Below are 13,080 nucleotides of genomic sequence, written 5' to 3' on the forward strand. Positions count from 1 at the left end.
ACGCCGTGTGATGCATTTTCCAGCCCCATTGAAAACAAGGGGCGAGGCGTTCCGCGGGAGCCTCCACATAAAGGACACGCTGCCACTTTTTCGGGCAACACGATGCGAAAAAAAGGATCGCTCATAAATATGAACCCGTTCAGAGGATTGTGCGATTTTCTCGGAAGTCTGAAAGTGGCCTAATGCTGCAGAATCCCGGATGACCAGAGTAACGCTGAGGGTTCCCAGATTATCAGAGTAAGGGGGAATACCCCGTCAGGGCTCCGGCACACGCACGTTTTTCTTGCACGTTTTTTTCACGCGATTGTCACTGGGACTTTCTAATGTTAAAAACGCTTCGCACAAAAATCACACAAAGCACCAACTTGCAATGCGTTCTTAACATTAGCAAGGCCCATTGACAATCGCGTGAAAAAAACGCAGTGTTAAAAAACGGGGTGCAAGCCCTAATTCTGCAGTATACCAGATCATCAGAGGAACGCTGAGGAATAGCAGATTATCAGAGTAAAATGAAAAAAAAAAATCTCAGAAAAATGCACTAATTGGATCAGAAAATGTGGTACCTGAAATACAGGGCGTATTCATCAACAGGCTGCCACAGGAGGTGGGGAGTGCTCCTTCAATGGGAGTGTTCAAACCAAGGCTGGACAAATATCTGTCTGGGATGGTTAAGTGATCCTGCACAGAGCAGGGGGTTGGACCTGATGACCCTGGGGGCCCCGATGACCCTGGAGGGGCCGATGACCCCGGAGGAGTCAATGAGCCCGGAGGACCCGATGACCCCGGAGGACCCTTCCAACTCCACCATTCTAGGATTCTATGATCAATGTAACGCGCCAAATCTTTTTTTGCCAAACCCAGACGACTCTGCTTTTTATAGTGAATGGCCATGGTCAAGCTGTTGATATAACGCTGCGTAAAGGAGCAAGAAAAATGGCGCAGAGTTCCAACCGTCTAGACCTGTCATATGATGCTGTCTGTCCATGTCCATGACGTCGTATTTACTAACAGGCAGAGTTCTTGGAGGTATAACTGCAGTCAGGAGTGGATATACTTTTACAGTGCTGATACATTTTGTTACAATGTTGCCATGGTGGCCACGCCCCCTTTTAAAGGCATAGCCTATTAGATGTGTCATTACTTATTAGAAAAGGGCCGCCATTTTTTTTGTTGGCCCATATAACAGGTGTAACGAGCTGCCGGGCCCGCCGCTTGGATATACAGTACGATCCTGACGCCATGTTTACTGACAGCATTGCGCCATTCTGTCATCCACCACTTACTGTGCGCAAAGAGTTAACCGCAGACCGTCTGTGACCACATGACGTCCCCCTGCGGCCGGGACCTGCCGACCATGAACTTCCAGAAGCCTGAGGAGAAAGTGTCGGTTCCTCTGCCCCTCTAATGGCTTTCAGATGTCGGCGGCAGCGCAGGACGTTCGCTACGTTCACTTTCAGCTCAGCTTCAAGGAGAAGGAAGCGAATACGGTTTCTTTACAATTTCACACCTCACCCCCGGATCCCCTCAAATCACCGGGGAGCAGAGCGCTGCGTCCAGGCCATGCTTGTAAAACCGTCACAGAGAGCGCGATGGGGGAGGCACTGGAAGACGGTCAATCAGAACTACTATTACATGGCGATTATGTAATGCGACAGCGACATTCCAACTCCAAACCGCGAGTCGCGCCTATTTCTTTTATGACATCATAGGGAGGGCGGTTTTATTTTTCCTGAACACAATAGGAGGTGCGTGAGATAAGACGAATATCAGGTTTGCGATATTTTGGATTCGCTAGAGAGAAACATGAAGCGCGTGATCCTGGCCTCAGGCTGTTACGCCATTTTTGATCCCGAGTTGCACATTCAGATTGTGCCGCGATGTCGGGCGTGTTCCCTTCCTGTAAGTTACGGGTCACCTTGAAGGGCAGATGCTGCGCCAAATCCGCACGCCGTTCCTCTGAATGTCGCTTCCTAAAACGGATCAGCGCTGGAAATTCCGTAGACAGCCAATCAAAAAGGCTGAAGGCTTAGCCACGGATTCCGGTTGCTCTTTTAGGGCTCGCTCACATGGGCGCAGCTCTGCCGCGTATTACGCAAATATTTTTTCACCATACGCCGTGAACAGAAGCTACAGATTTAAATGAGTTCATTCAAATGTCGCGACTTTCGTTTACGTGAAAAAATACGTGTCATGCCCCACGTTGGTGCGTATCATATGCCGGAATAGGAAAGCGCAAATGCGCAGAAACCTGCACGTTCACTAAAGAACGTTCTCCACATGAAGCAGTGACAGGCCGCGCCTTCATGGGGAAATGGGTTATATTTCTGCAAGCGGAATTTAACACGGTTTTTAGAGGCGGAGCCTGCGCAGCGTGAACGTATCCCGAGGGCGGAGCCTGCGCAGCGCGAACGTATACCCAAGGGCGGAGCCTGCGCAGCGTGAACGTATCCCGAGGGCGGAGCCTGCGCAGCGCGAACGTATCCCGAGGGCGGAGCCTGCGCAGCGCGAACGTATCCCGAGGGCGGAGCCTGCGCAGCGTGAACGTATCCCGAGGGCGGAGCCTGCGCAGCGCGAACGTATCCCGCGGCCCGATGTGGAGACATCAGAATCCGTGTCTAATTCTTCGTACAGATGCAGCCTCATCTGCGCTCCAGTTTGCCGCTGATCGGCACCCGGATTTACAGCGGGATCATCCGTGTGCGGATTCTCCAGCGTGGAAACGAGGTGAAGACATAAGATGTCAGCGCTTTTCTTGCGCACAGATTTTAGATTCGCTTGCGGTAAAGATGTGCGCTGTATTGACTGCTCTGTGGATTCCTGTTAGAAGCGATTGGACACGTCTTTCGCCACGGATTTGATGCCCAATTGGTAGGGATTCCGTGTCCAGTAGGTGATGAAGAGCACTGTGTGAACAGTAAGTGGCGCTAATGAGCCAACTGCAGACAGTTCTTAGGGGCGTGGCCATTACAAATGGCGCTGCACATTCGAAGACGCAATTTACCTCCTAAATAGAAGTAACTAAATATCGCGGACGCGGCGGCCGCTCTTGCCGCAGGTGGAGTGTTATGTATCACAAATGAAGGAACGTGTACTCACGCCTGCGCCAGAAGCTCCGTCCGCGCCGCGCTGGGACACGCGGTTGTGTGAGCCCGGTCACAAGTTACATGAGACTTTGCCATCATAGACTGCAATCAGCGGTGACTGCGGCCCGGCTCTGTAAGTCAGTCGCATAAAGTTTTCGGTTGCACGAGCGAGGTTCCAGCCGTATCCGGAAGGCGCGGCGCGCTTTGGACGAGGCGTTGGGATCCGCGTCTCCGGCCTGCAACCAGCTGTGTGAGCGGAGCCAGCGCTCCATCAGAAAGTGACGGTAACGCGTCCTGACAGCTCCGCGCACAACACAAACAAATAGAAGGATTTGCTACCACAGAAGATTCCAGCTTCAAAGAAACCAATTCAAAACAGATCTCCGCGAGCCGGGAAATACAACGGCTGCCAGAGGGGCGGCGGGGAGGAAGGGGATGGAGGCGGCAGGGACGGGCCGCAAAAATGGGTGGATAGGAGATGGAGAGATAGATAGATAGATAGATAGATAGATAGATAGGAGGTAGATAGGAGATAGATATGAGATAGATGGATAGATATGAGATAGATAGATAGGAGATGGATAGATAGATAGGAGATAGATAGGAGATGGATAGATAGATAGATAGGAGATAGATAGATGGATAGATAGATAGGAGATGGATAGATAGATAGATAGATAGGAGATAGATAGATATGGGATAGATAGATAGATAGATAGATAGATAGATAGATAGATAGCAGATGGATAGATATATAGGAGATAGATAGCAGATGGATAGATAGATATGAGATAGATAGGAGATGGATAGATAGATAGATGAGAGATAGATGGATAGATATGAGATAGGAGATAGATATGAGATAGATAGACAGATAGAAAGAGAGAGATAATAGATATCTATCATGTCCTACTCCCTCATGCCTCCCCCTCTTTCATATATCATATCTCTCTATCATATATTGATCACATATCTATCATATATCTATCTCATATATCTCTCTCTCATATCATCTCTCTCTGGATAGATTTTCTACCATATTTAATTCTGTATTACAGCCCAGAGCATCCTGCAGAATATTCCGCCTGTGTGAAGGGCCCCCAGCCCTCCAGATGACCCCAGTATCACATTTCTGGCGTAACACTTGGTCTACACTGGTGTCAGCAGTCCCATGTAAGCAGAACATCCCCGGAGGACATGGCAGCCCAGGTCGCCTCTCCACGGACGGCTCAGATACTCAAGCTGCAGACTTCTCCCTGCTGGCCGCTCCCGGATCTCTTCTCAAGCTTCTAACCTTCCTTCCTGTTTGGAATGTTACAATGTACCGGTAATTAGGCGAATGATAAATTGCGTGCAGCGAGTCGTGCGCCAGGTCTCCTGCCATTTCAGCCTATAATCTGTTTAAGCTTAGGAGCCCATTTATTCAATTTTCCACCCTTTCCCCGCCATCTCAGCGCTGCTTATTAACTCTTTCAAGACTGAAAAATCGTTTGATCTGCAGGGGCGCTGCGGACAGCCGTCTCCCCGATGGGCTGCACCCCCTGTAGCCGCGTCACTCGGGCAGAAGAGCATTTACGCATGCACAGGCGTATTTCACTGTACTTTCTGCATGCGCATTGGTGCACACAAAACAGCACTCAGCCATGATTACATTCCATGAAATAGACAATTATGTTAATTAGTTCAAGATGTGCGCCAACACACAAGAAAACAGCACGATGCAGAACTGTCTGCGCAAACTAAATGCACGCGCGAAATACGCTTATGTGAACGAACCCATTTAAATCCATGGCTTCTAGTCGCTGCGTATGGCATGCAAAGTTGGGATGCACAAAACACTGAGCACATACATTTGCGAGAGATATGTCTTGGGGGACGGCAGTCATGGCAGCTCACACCTATGGCCTGAGGAGGAGAAAGCAGCCTGAGAGCTAACAGGAAATCAGCGGAATCCTGACCTCGGCTATAGATGTGACTGGAGGAGACACGAGGAAACCAAAGATATGTACAACCAGTGATTCAGGAAATCGGCATGTACAGGTACTTAGACGTAGCATCTCCCAACTCCACATCACCAGCAGTCAGTCTCCTTCTCCCTCTTGAAGCTGTAAATATAATCCCCACTAAGTCTTTGCAGTTAGATAATTATACCATAAGGGCTTTTATTTTCTCTAACTGTCTTATCTCTTGATCTATCTTTTCCTCCCCTGTTCTCTCTCGCTCATCCCCTCTCACGCTCATCCTCACACTCATCCTCTTTCCTGTTCTCTCTACTTCATCCTCCCTTCTGCTCAATCTCTTGCTCATCTTCTCTCCTGCGCTTTCCCGCTCATCCTCTCTCTGTTTCCCTCTCGCTCATCGTCTCTTCTGCTCATCCTCGTGCTCATCTTCTTTCCTCCTCTCTCTGCTTCATCCTCTCTCCTCCTCTCTGTGCTTCGTCCTCTCTCCTCCTCTCTGTGCTTCGTCCTCTCTCCTCCTCTCTGTGCTTCGTCCTCTCTCCTCCTCTCTGTGCTTCGTCCTCTCTCCTCCTCTCTGTGCTTCGTCCTCTCTCCTCCTCTCTGTGCTTCGTCCTCTCTCCTCCTCTCTGTGCTTCGTCCTCTCTCCTCCTCTCTGTGCTTCGTCCTCTCTCCTCCTCTCTGTGCTTCGTCCTCTCTCCTCCTCTCTGTGCTTCGTCCTCTCTCCTCCTCTCTGTGCTTCGTCCTCTCTCCTCCTCTCTGTGCTTCGTCCTCTCTCCTCCTCTCTGTGCTTCGTCCTCTCTCCTCCTCTCTGTGCTTCGTCCTCTCTCCTCCTCTCTGTGCTTCGTCCTCTCTCCTCCTCTCTGTGCTTCGTCCTCTCTCCTCCTCTCTGTGCTTCGTCCCCTCTCTTACTCTCCCGGCTTCGTCCCCTCTCTTACTCTCCCGGCTTCGTCCCCTCTCTTACTCTCCCGGCTTCGTCCCCTCTCTTACTCTCCCGGCTTCGTCCCCTCTCTTACTCTCCCGGCTTCGTCCCCTCTCCCCCTCTCTCGGCTTCGTCCCCTCTCTTACTCTCCCGGCTTCGTCCCCTCTCCCCCTCTCTCGGCTTCGTCCCCTCTCCCCCTCTCTCGGCTTCGTCCCCTCTCCCCCTCTCTCGGCTTCGTCCCCTCTCCCCCTCTCTCGGCTTCGTCCCCTCTCCCCCTCTCTCGGCTTCGTCCCCTCTCCCCCTCTCTCGGCTTCGTCCCCTCTCCCCCTCTCTCGGCTTCGTCCCCTCTCCCCCTCTCTCGGCTTCGTCCCCTCTCCCCCTCTCTCGGCTTCGTCCCCTCTCCCCCTCTCTCGGCTTCGTCCCCTCTCCTTTCCTCTCATGTTCAATCTCTTTTGGAGTCTCGGCTTCATCCCCTCTCTTACTCTCTCTGATTAATCCCCTCTCCTCCTCTCTCCCGCTCATCCTCTCTCCTTTTCTATCTTCTTCGGGCTCTCTTGCTGTCTCTCACTCATCCTCTCTTCATAAAATAAGGGGAGAGCAGGAGACTCTGCTTGATGGAAGTGATTGGCATACAGTTTGGGTAATCAGGGCCTTATGCCAAGCGCTTGATTGTTTGTTGGTATGCTTTATAATACAGTATATGCTGCTGACTCTACCGCGACTCTACCAAGGAAGCAGCGAAAGGCAGAGGGCGGCACTGACGGAATTATCTGGTACATGAATAAGGTTAGACGCCCCGGGTATATGTATCTACCATCGTGTCTGTTGTTCACAACCGCACATCAGACTTCCAGAAGACAGATCGTCAAGGTGTGGACCTCAAACAGCCCCTCCTTCCTAGACCCCAATGTGAAAAGTAGGAGGAAGGGGTACCATTCCTCCTTGTGGAGATTACGAAGTTGGTTTAGGGAATCACATGGGCTGTGCCATGCTACACGGGAAAAAGTTAGGTCAATGAGCTTCCATCCCAGAAAGAGAACTGGCTCCGTAAAAATACCATAAAACAAACAGCGAGCGGCAAGTCGAATATCCCCCCCACAATGATCCCCCACCTAATCAGTATAATCGGGTCTGCTACCGAGGGTCCTGGGAAGACCCGTAAGGATGATTGAAAACATTCATACCACTTACTAAATTGGTTCTTGACATTCCAGTGTCATCACTCGCCGCCAGAGAGTTCAGCCAAAGTCTACAGAGGAGAATGTGGATCCAAAGATGGCCAAAACCCTCAAAAAGGTCGCCCCATAATTCACAGTGGATCCATACAGAGAAAGGGGGAGATATTCCAAAAATATCTATCTCATATCTCTCTATCTAATATCTATCTCATATCCATCTCTCATGTCTATCTCATATTTATCTATCTATCTCATATCTCTCTCTAATATGTCTCTCATATTTCATATCTCTCCATCCATCTCATTGCCATCTACCATACAGTATATCGCTATCTGATATGTTTGAGGCAGTAGGGAGAGAGAGGAGTTACACAAGGAGTTTCTGTATAATAACCGGAGGCAACAATCTTCTTACCTTTATGTGAGATGTTCCAGCGAGGTCATAAGTGAGGAGGAAGATAATTTTCAGCTTCTGTCAGGTTTCTTATATCCTAAAGACAACAGAAGATGCAGAGAATTAGGAGGAGAAGGACAGAGGCCTCAGACACAGACACCCCGCCATGGAGTCTGATGGCGCTGCACAATCTGGGACGCTGTTACTTTAAATTAAGACTAATGATTAGAGATGAGCGAACGTACTCGTCCGAGCTTGATGCTCGGGCGAATATTAGGGTGTTCGGGATGTTCGTTATTCGTAACGAACACCACACGATGTTCGGATGTTCGGGTTACTTTAACTTTCTTCCCTGAGAAATCATTTCTATATGCGCTCAATGGGGCCGGCGGCAGCAGCGCCGACCCCATTGAGAACATATAGAAGACAAATCCTTCTTCTCTGCCACAGCTGTAACAGCTGTGACAGAGAAGAACGATGTTTGCCCATTGAATTCAATGGAACCGGGTTGAATTCATGAATGGGTGTGAGTGAGGGCTGGCCTCTGATTGGTCAGGCTGTGACCATTCAGAGGCATCTTATTCAGCAGGCGGGGATTTTAAATCCCCGGCTGCTGAATACTACTCACAGCTGTTCAGAGCAGTTCAGGAGAACTGCAGCCTGCCGCGCTGAACTCCGTCTGCCGGCACCAGGTGAGTATATATATATTTTTTATTTTTACACATTTCTGGATGAATTGCAGGAAAGGGCTTATATATTTAACCCCTTTCCGACAATTCATCCCGCGATCGCCGGCAGCCCATTGCATTCAGTGGAGTCGGCTGTATTGACGGCTCCATTGAATTCAATGGGCTAACATCGTTCTTCTCTGCCACAGCTGTTACAGCTGTGGCAGAGGAGAACTTGCTGTGTCGTTCCCATCATTTTCTTGAATTACCCAGATTTTCACACATGAAAACCTTAGCGAGCATCGGCGAAATACAAAAATGTTCCGGTCGCCCATTGACTTCAATGGGGTTCGTTATTCGAAACGAACACCCGAACATCGCGGGAAGTTCGTTTCGAATAACGCGAACCCGAACATTTTGGTGTTCGCTCATCTTTACTAATGATGTCAGTAATAGATATCAGTGCAAAGAAGAAAACACTTACTATTGGGGAGACTATAGGAGGCACTATTACTACTGGGGAGACAATAGGGGTCACTATTACTACTGGGTCCACAATGGGGGTCACTATTACTACTGGGGAGACAATAGGGGTCACTATTACTACTGGGTCCACAATGGGGGTCACTATTACTACTGTGGTAACTATAGGAGGTTCTATTACTACTGGGAAGACTATAGGGGTCACTAATTCTACTGGGGCCACTATGGGGGTCACTATTATTACTGGGGAGACTATAGGAGGCGCTATTACTACTGGGGCCACCATGGGGTCACTATTACTACTGTGGAGACTATAGAAGGCACTATTACTACTGGGGCCACAATGGTGGTCACTATTACTACTGGAGGGACTATAGGGGTCACTATTACTACTGGGGCCACTATGGGGGTCACTATTACTACTGGGGCCACTATGGGGGTCACTATTACTACTGGGGAGACTATGGGATGCACTATTACTACTGGGGAGACTATAGGAGACACTTACTACTGGGGAGACTATAGGGGTTACTATTACTACTGGGGCTACTATGGAGGTCACTATTACTAGTGGGGCCATTATGGGGGTCACTGTTATGACTGGGGCCACTATGAAGATCAATATTACTACCGGGGCCACTATGGAGGTCACTATTACTACTGGGGCCACTATGGAGGTCACTATTACTACTGGGGCCACTATGGAGGTCACTATTACTACCGGGGCCACTATGGAGGTCACTATTACTACTGGGGCCACTATGGAGGTCACTATTACTATTGTGTTATTTGTGCACTATATGAATGTGTTATTTGGCCAGTGCATGGCTGTATTGCGACACCGTGTCCATTATTTGGGCGCTGTATGGATGTGTTATTGGGCCCTGTGTGAATGTAATATTAGTGCACTGTATGACTATATAAAGCAATGTATGAATGTGTTTTGGGGGAACTGTATTATTAAGGCCCCGCAGTAACATGTCATTAGTGCGCTGTGTGGCAGGTTCATACAGCGCCTTAACACTGTCATAGAATCCTCAAGTAAAACAATTACTGCATATATGTATTACTGAGGTTATTGTATGAACCTCAGTAACACAGTCATAGAATCCTTCGTGTATTTTTGGGTACTGCATGAGTATCATTTGGGCACTGGGTTTTGCACCATGGGGGGGACCTCAACAGAAGGTATTGCACAGGACATAAACCAACCTAAAGCCGGCTTCACTTCAGTGGTGATGTGGAGTGGTCTGATATATAATCTGGGCCCTGGGCAGACCTAGGGGGTCTTGTTGTGATATGTACACTTCTAGCGCCCTAACTTACATATTTCCTCATACATCTACTTATCAGACATGAGCGGCTGAACAGAAGGTATAACCTCCCAGGCGGTGGCCCCAAGAGCAGCTCTTCTGAAGCTGACCACTCACACACGATACCGCCATGGGCACGAGCCACAGTACCGGAGCCCATGGCGGTTCCAGTCTCAGAGCAGTTATAACCTGAAATAAGGCACTTTCATTCTGCATTTCCATATGAAAAGCCCGGACCATTAAGCAGCTCCAGATTATGACGACCTCAGGGACCATTTTTGCATAAACACTGGAAATAGGCGATTAGGGACCAATTAACAGAATTTAACTGCATAATTATCCGACAGGAGAAAGAACTAAAGGGTTGAGTTACTGTGGGATCACACAGATGGCAGGTGGCGCCACTCAGCCCTACAGCAATGGGGCAGACAGGAGAACAGCTTAAGGGGGCCATAAGACGCCCGAGTCTGGAGTTGGCCTACGCGCTTCGGTATGATTCAGATTTTCTGTGCGCGGCCGGAACATCTGGACACAATCCTCCGTTTATAAGTAAATAAACTTATATGTGAGAATCCGGCATTAATTGGAAGGAGTAGATCCAGCCTGTTCCATTAATGTGTAGAGGGGCGGCCGGCGGCCCCCAGACCGGCCCTGGCAGGTGAACGCAATGCAATTATATAACATGTTTACTAATTAAGTTTATACGCAGCGCAGACAGCACAAGCGGGCAGAAAAATTATTTCCTAAATCATTCCTGGCACCGACGGCACCGGGCGCAATAAACAATTATTAATAAGCAGACCAGAGCTTTTTGTATTCAGCAACTTAACTCTTAAAACTCCTGCAGAACGGCCGGAACGTCAAAGATAAAGCTCTGGGAAAATCCAATAATTACCTCCCAGCACCTGCGCCCGTACGACAAATGGGAAGCACTTATCCGGGGAATTGGATTCGTACCCAGATACAAATCTGTACTAACAAATTAATTTATTTCCAACTTCAAAGGAAAAAAAAAAACAGAATATTCCTGAGCGGCTGACTCGCCATCACATCAGACGTCTGCTGAGGGATGTCATATGGGAACGGCAGACAGACTAACCAGTGCCGGCGCTAGCTAGGATGGAAGCCTAGGAGGAAGTTTATTGGCGCCCTCCCAATCTTAAAGGAGAAAAAAAATATTATTTATATATACATATACACACACGCACACACATACATACATACACACATATACATACACTGCACTGATAGACAGTCTGCCTGTATTTTGTAAGTGAAGAGACCAACAAGATAGCAGCAGACTCACTCCAGAGCAGCTCAGTGAATAAATACAGCCCCAGAACCAAGCCCAGTACATAAATACAGCCCCAGAACCAAGCCCAGTACATAAATACAGCCCCAGAACCAAGGCCAGTACATAAATACAGCCCCAGAACCTAGCTCAGTAATACATACAGCACCAGAACCAAGCCCAGTACATAAATACATCCCCAGAACCTAGCCAATTACATACATACAGCACCAGAACCAAGCCCAGTACATAAATCCAGGACCAGAACCAAGCCCAGTACATAGATGCAATACAAGAACCAAGCTCATAACATGAATACAGCCCCAGAACCAACCCCAGTACATACATACAGCACCAGAACCAAGCTCAGTACATAAATACAGCACCAGAACCAAGCCCAGTACATAGATGCAATACAAAAACCAAGCTCATAACATGAATACAGCACCAGAACCAAGCCCACGACATAAATCCAGGACCAGAACCAAGCCCAGTACATGGAATATGAGAAACAAGGTCATAACATGAATGCAGCACTAGAACCAAGCTCAGTACATAAATGCAGGTCCAGAACCAAGCTTGTTACACAAATACAGCAGCAGAACCAAACCTGGTAGATGGATACAAGACTAGAACACAGCTTATAACTTAAATATAGCACCAGAACCATGTTCAATACATACATAAAGCAGCAGAATCAAGCTTGGTACATAAATACAACACTAGAACCAAGCTCATACCATACGTACAGCCGTAAAACCAAGCTCAGTACATAAATAAAGCACTATCACAAAGCTTGGCACATAAACACAGCACCAGAACCAAGGTCAGTACATAAATGTAGCTCCTGACTCAAGCGCAGAACATAAACACAGCACCAGAACCAAGATCAGGCCACAGATATTGTACCAGAGCCAAACTTATAATATAAATAAAACCCTAGAACCAGGCTCATAACATAAAACAGCACTATCTGACCTCGGTACATAGATACAATACCAGAACCAAGCTCATGACATAAATACAGTAGGAGAACTAAGCAATTGTGTTGCTGGGACATATTAACTGCGGTACCTTGGAGCATCAGTGGAGAGGAGACAGAGCCAGGAGGAAGATGATTGATGAAGCTCCAAAAGGCGCTGCGATACGAACGCAGAAGCGGATCTCAGTATGGTGATCGCCCCCAGCCTACATTTGCCTGGTGCCCGCCATGAAAGCTGGTGGCTGGCTCCCTGTGCAACGGACTAATCAGTGTCTGAGTGCAGCAAAGTCACATTCCCCTAGAGCTAAAAGCAGCAGGACCCGGGGCCCCTACCGCTGAAACACTAATGTGAAGGCTACACAGCAAATTCTGCCGCCATTGCACACAAACGACTGATTTAGGTCCATAAAACCAAACTGATACCTTCTAGTGCGCCCACAATGCCTGCGCCCGCATTGTGTGCCCGCGTCATATCATCCCAGTAGCCCCACTGGATAATAACTCATCATTAGGCACCTTTGTTTAACCACATTAGTTTATGCTAATTTTTGGAGTATGATGTTACATTTGGGCCACACCCATTTCTCATCAAGCCACACCCCTTTCTGCAAAGCCCCACCCTTTATTCAGATGTAGCACAATCATATCTCCCAATATGTCTATCTCCACTCACAGAACAGCCGATCCCCCCGGGAACCCCCACAAAAACGCTCAGAACACTCGTCTTCATGCAAATTCATGTAAGGAACAGAGTTTGTCGGCGGTTTCAAAGGACAAAACGCGAGTGATAGCAGGACAGACATAAATATGG

At 48.5% G+C, this 13,080-nt stretch overlaps 1 protein-coding gene across 3 annotated transcripts in view; it reads right to left on the reverse strand.

The window, feature by feature from the left end:
* The window catches only part of CNTFR (ciliary neurotrophic factor receptor), a 471,005-nt gene that overhangs the window by 346,527 nt on the left and 111,398 nt on the right, over window positions 1-13,080 (reverse strand). For all 3 annotated transcript variants that reach the window (XM_066602302.1, XM_066602300.1, XM_066602298.1), the window contains exon 2: window positions 7,554-7,629. The gene's annotated coding sequence lies outside the window, so the exon portion shown is untranslated. The remainder of the gene's footprint in view (window positions 1-7,553; window positions 7,630-13,080) is intronic.

The sequence above is a fragment of the Eleutherodactylus coqui genome, chromosome 5 (assembly GCF_035609145.1).
Source record: "Eleutherodactylus coqui strain aEleCoq1 chromosome 5, aEleCoq1.hap1, whole genome shotgun sequence".
NCBI lineage: Eukaryota > Metazoa > Chordata > Amphibia > Anura > Eleutherodactylidae > Eleutherodactylus > Eleutherodactylus coqui.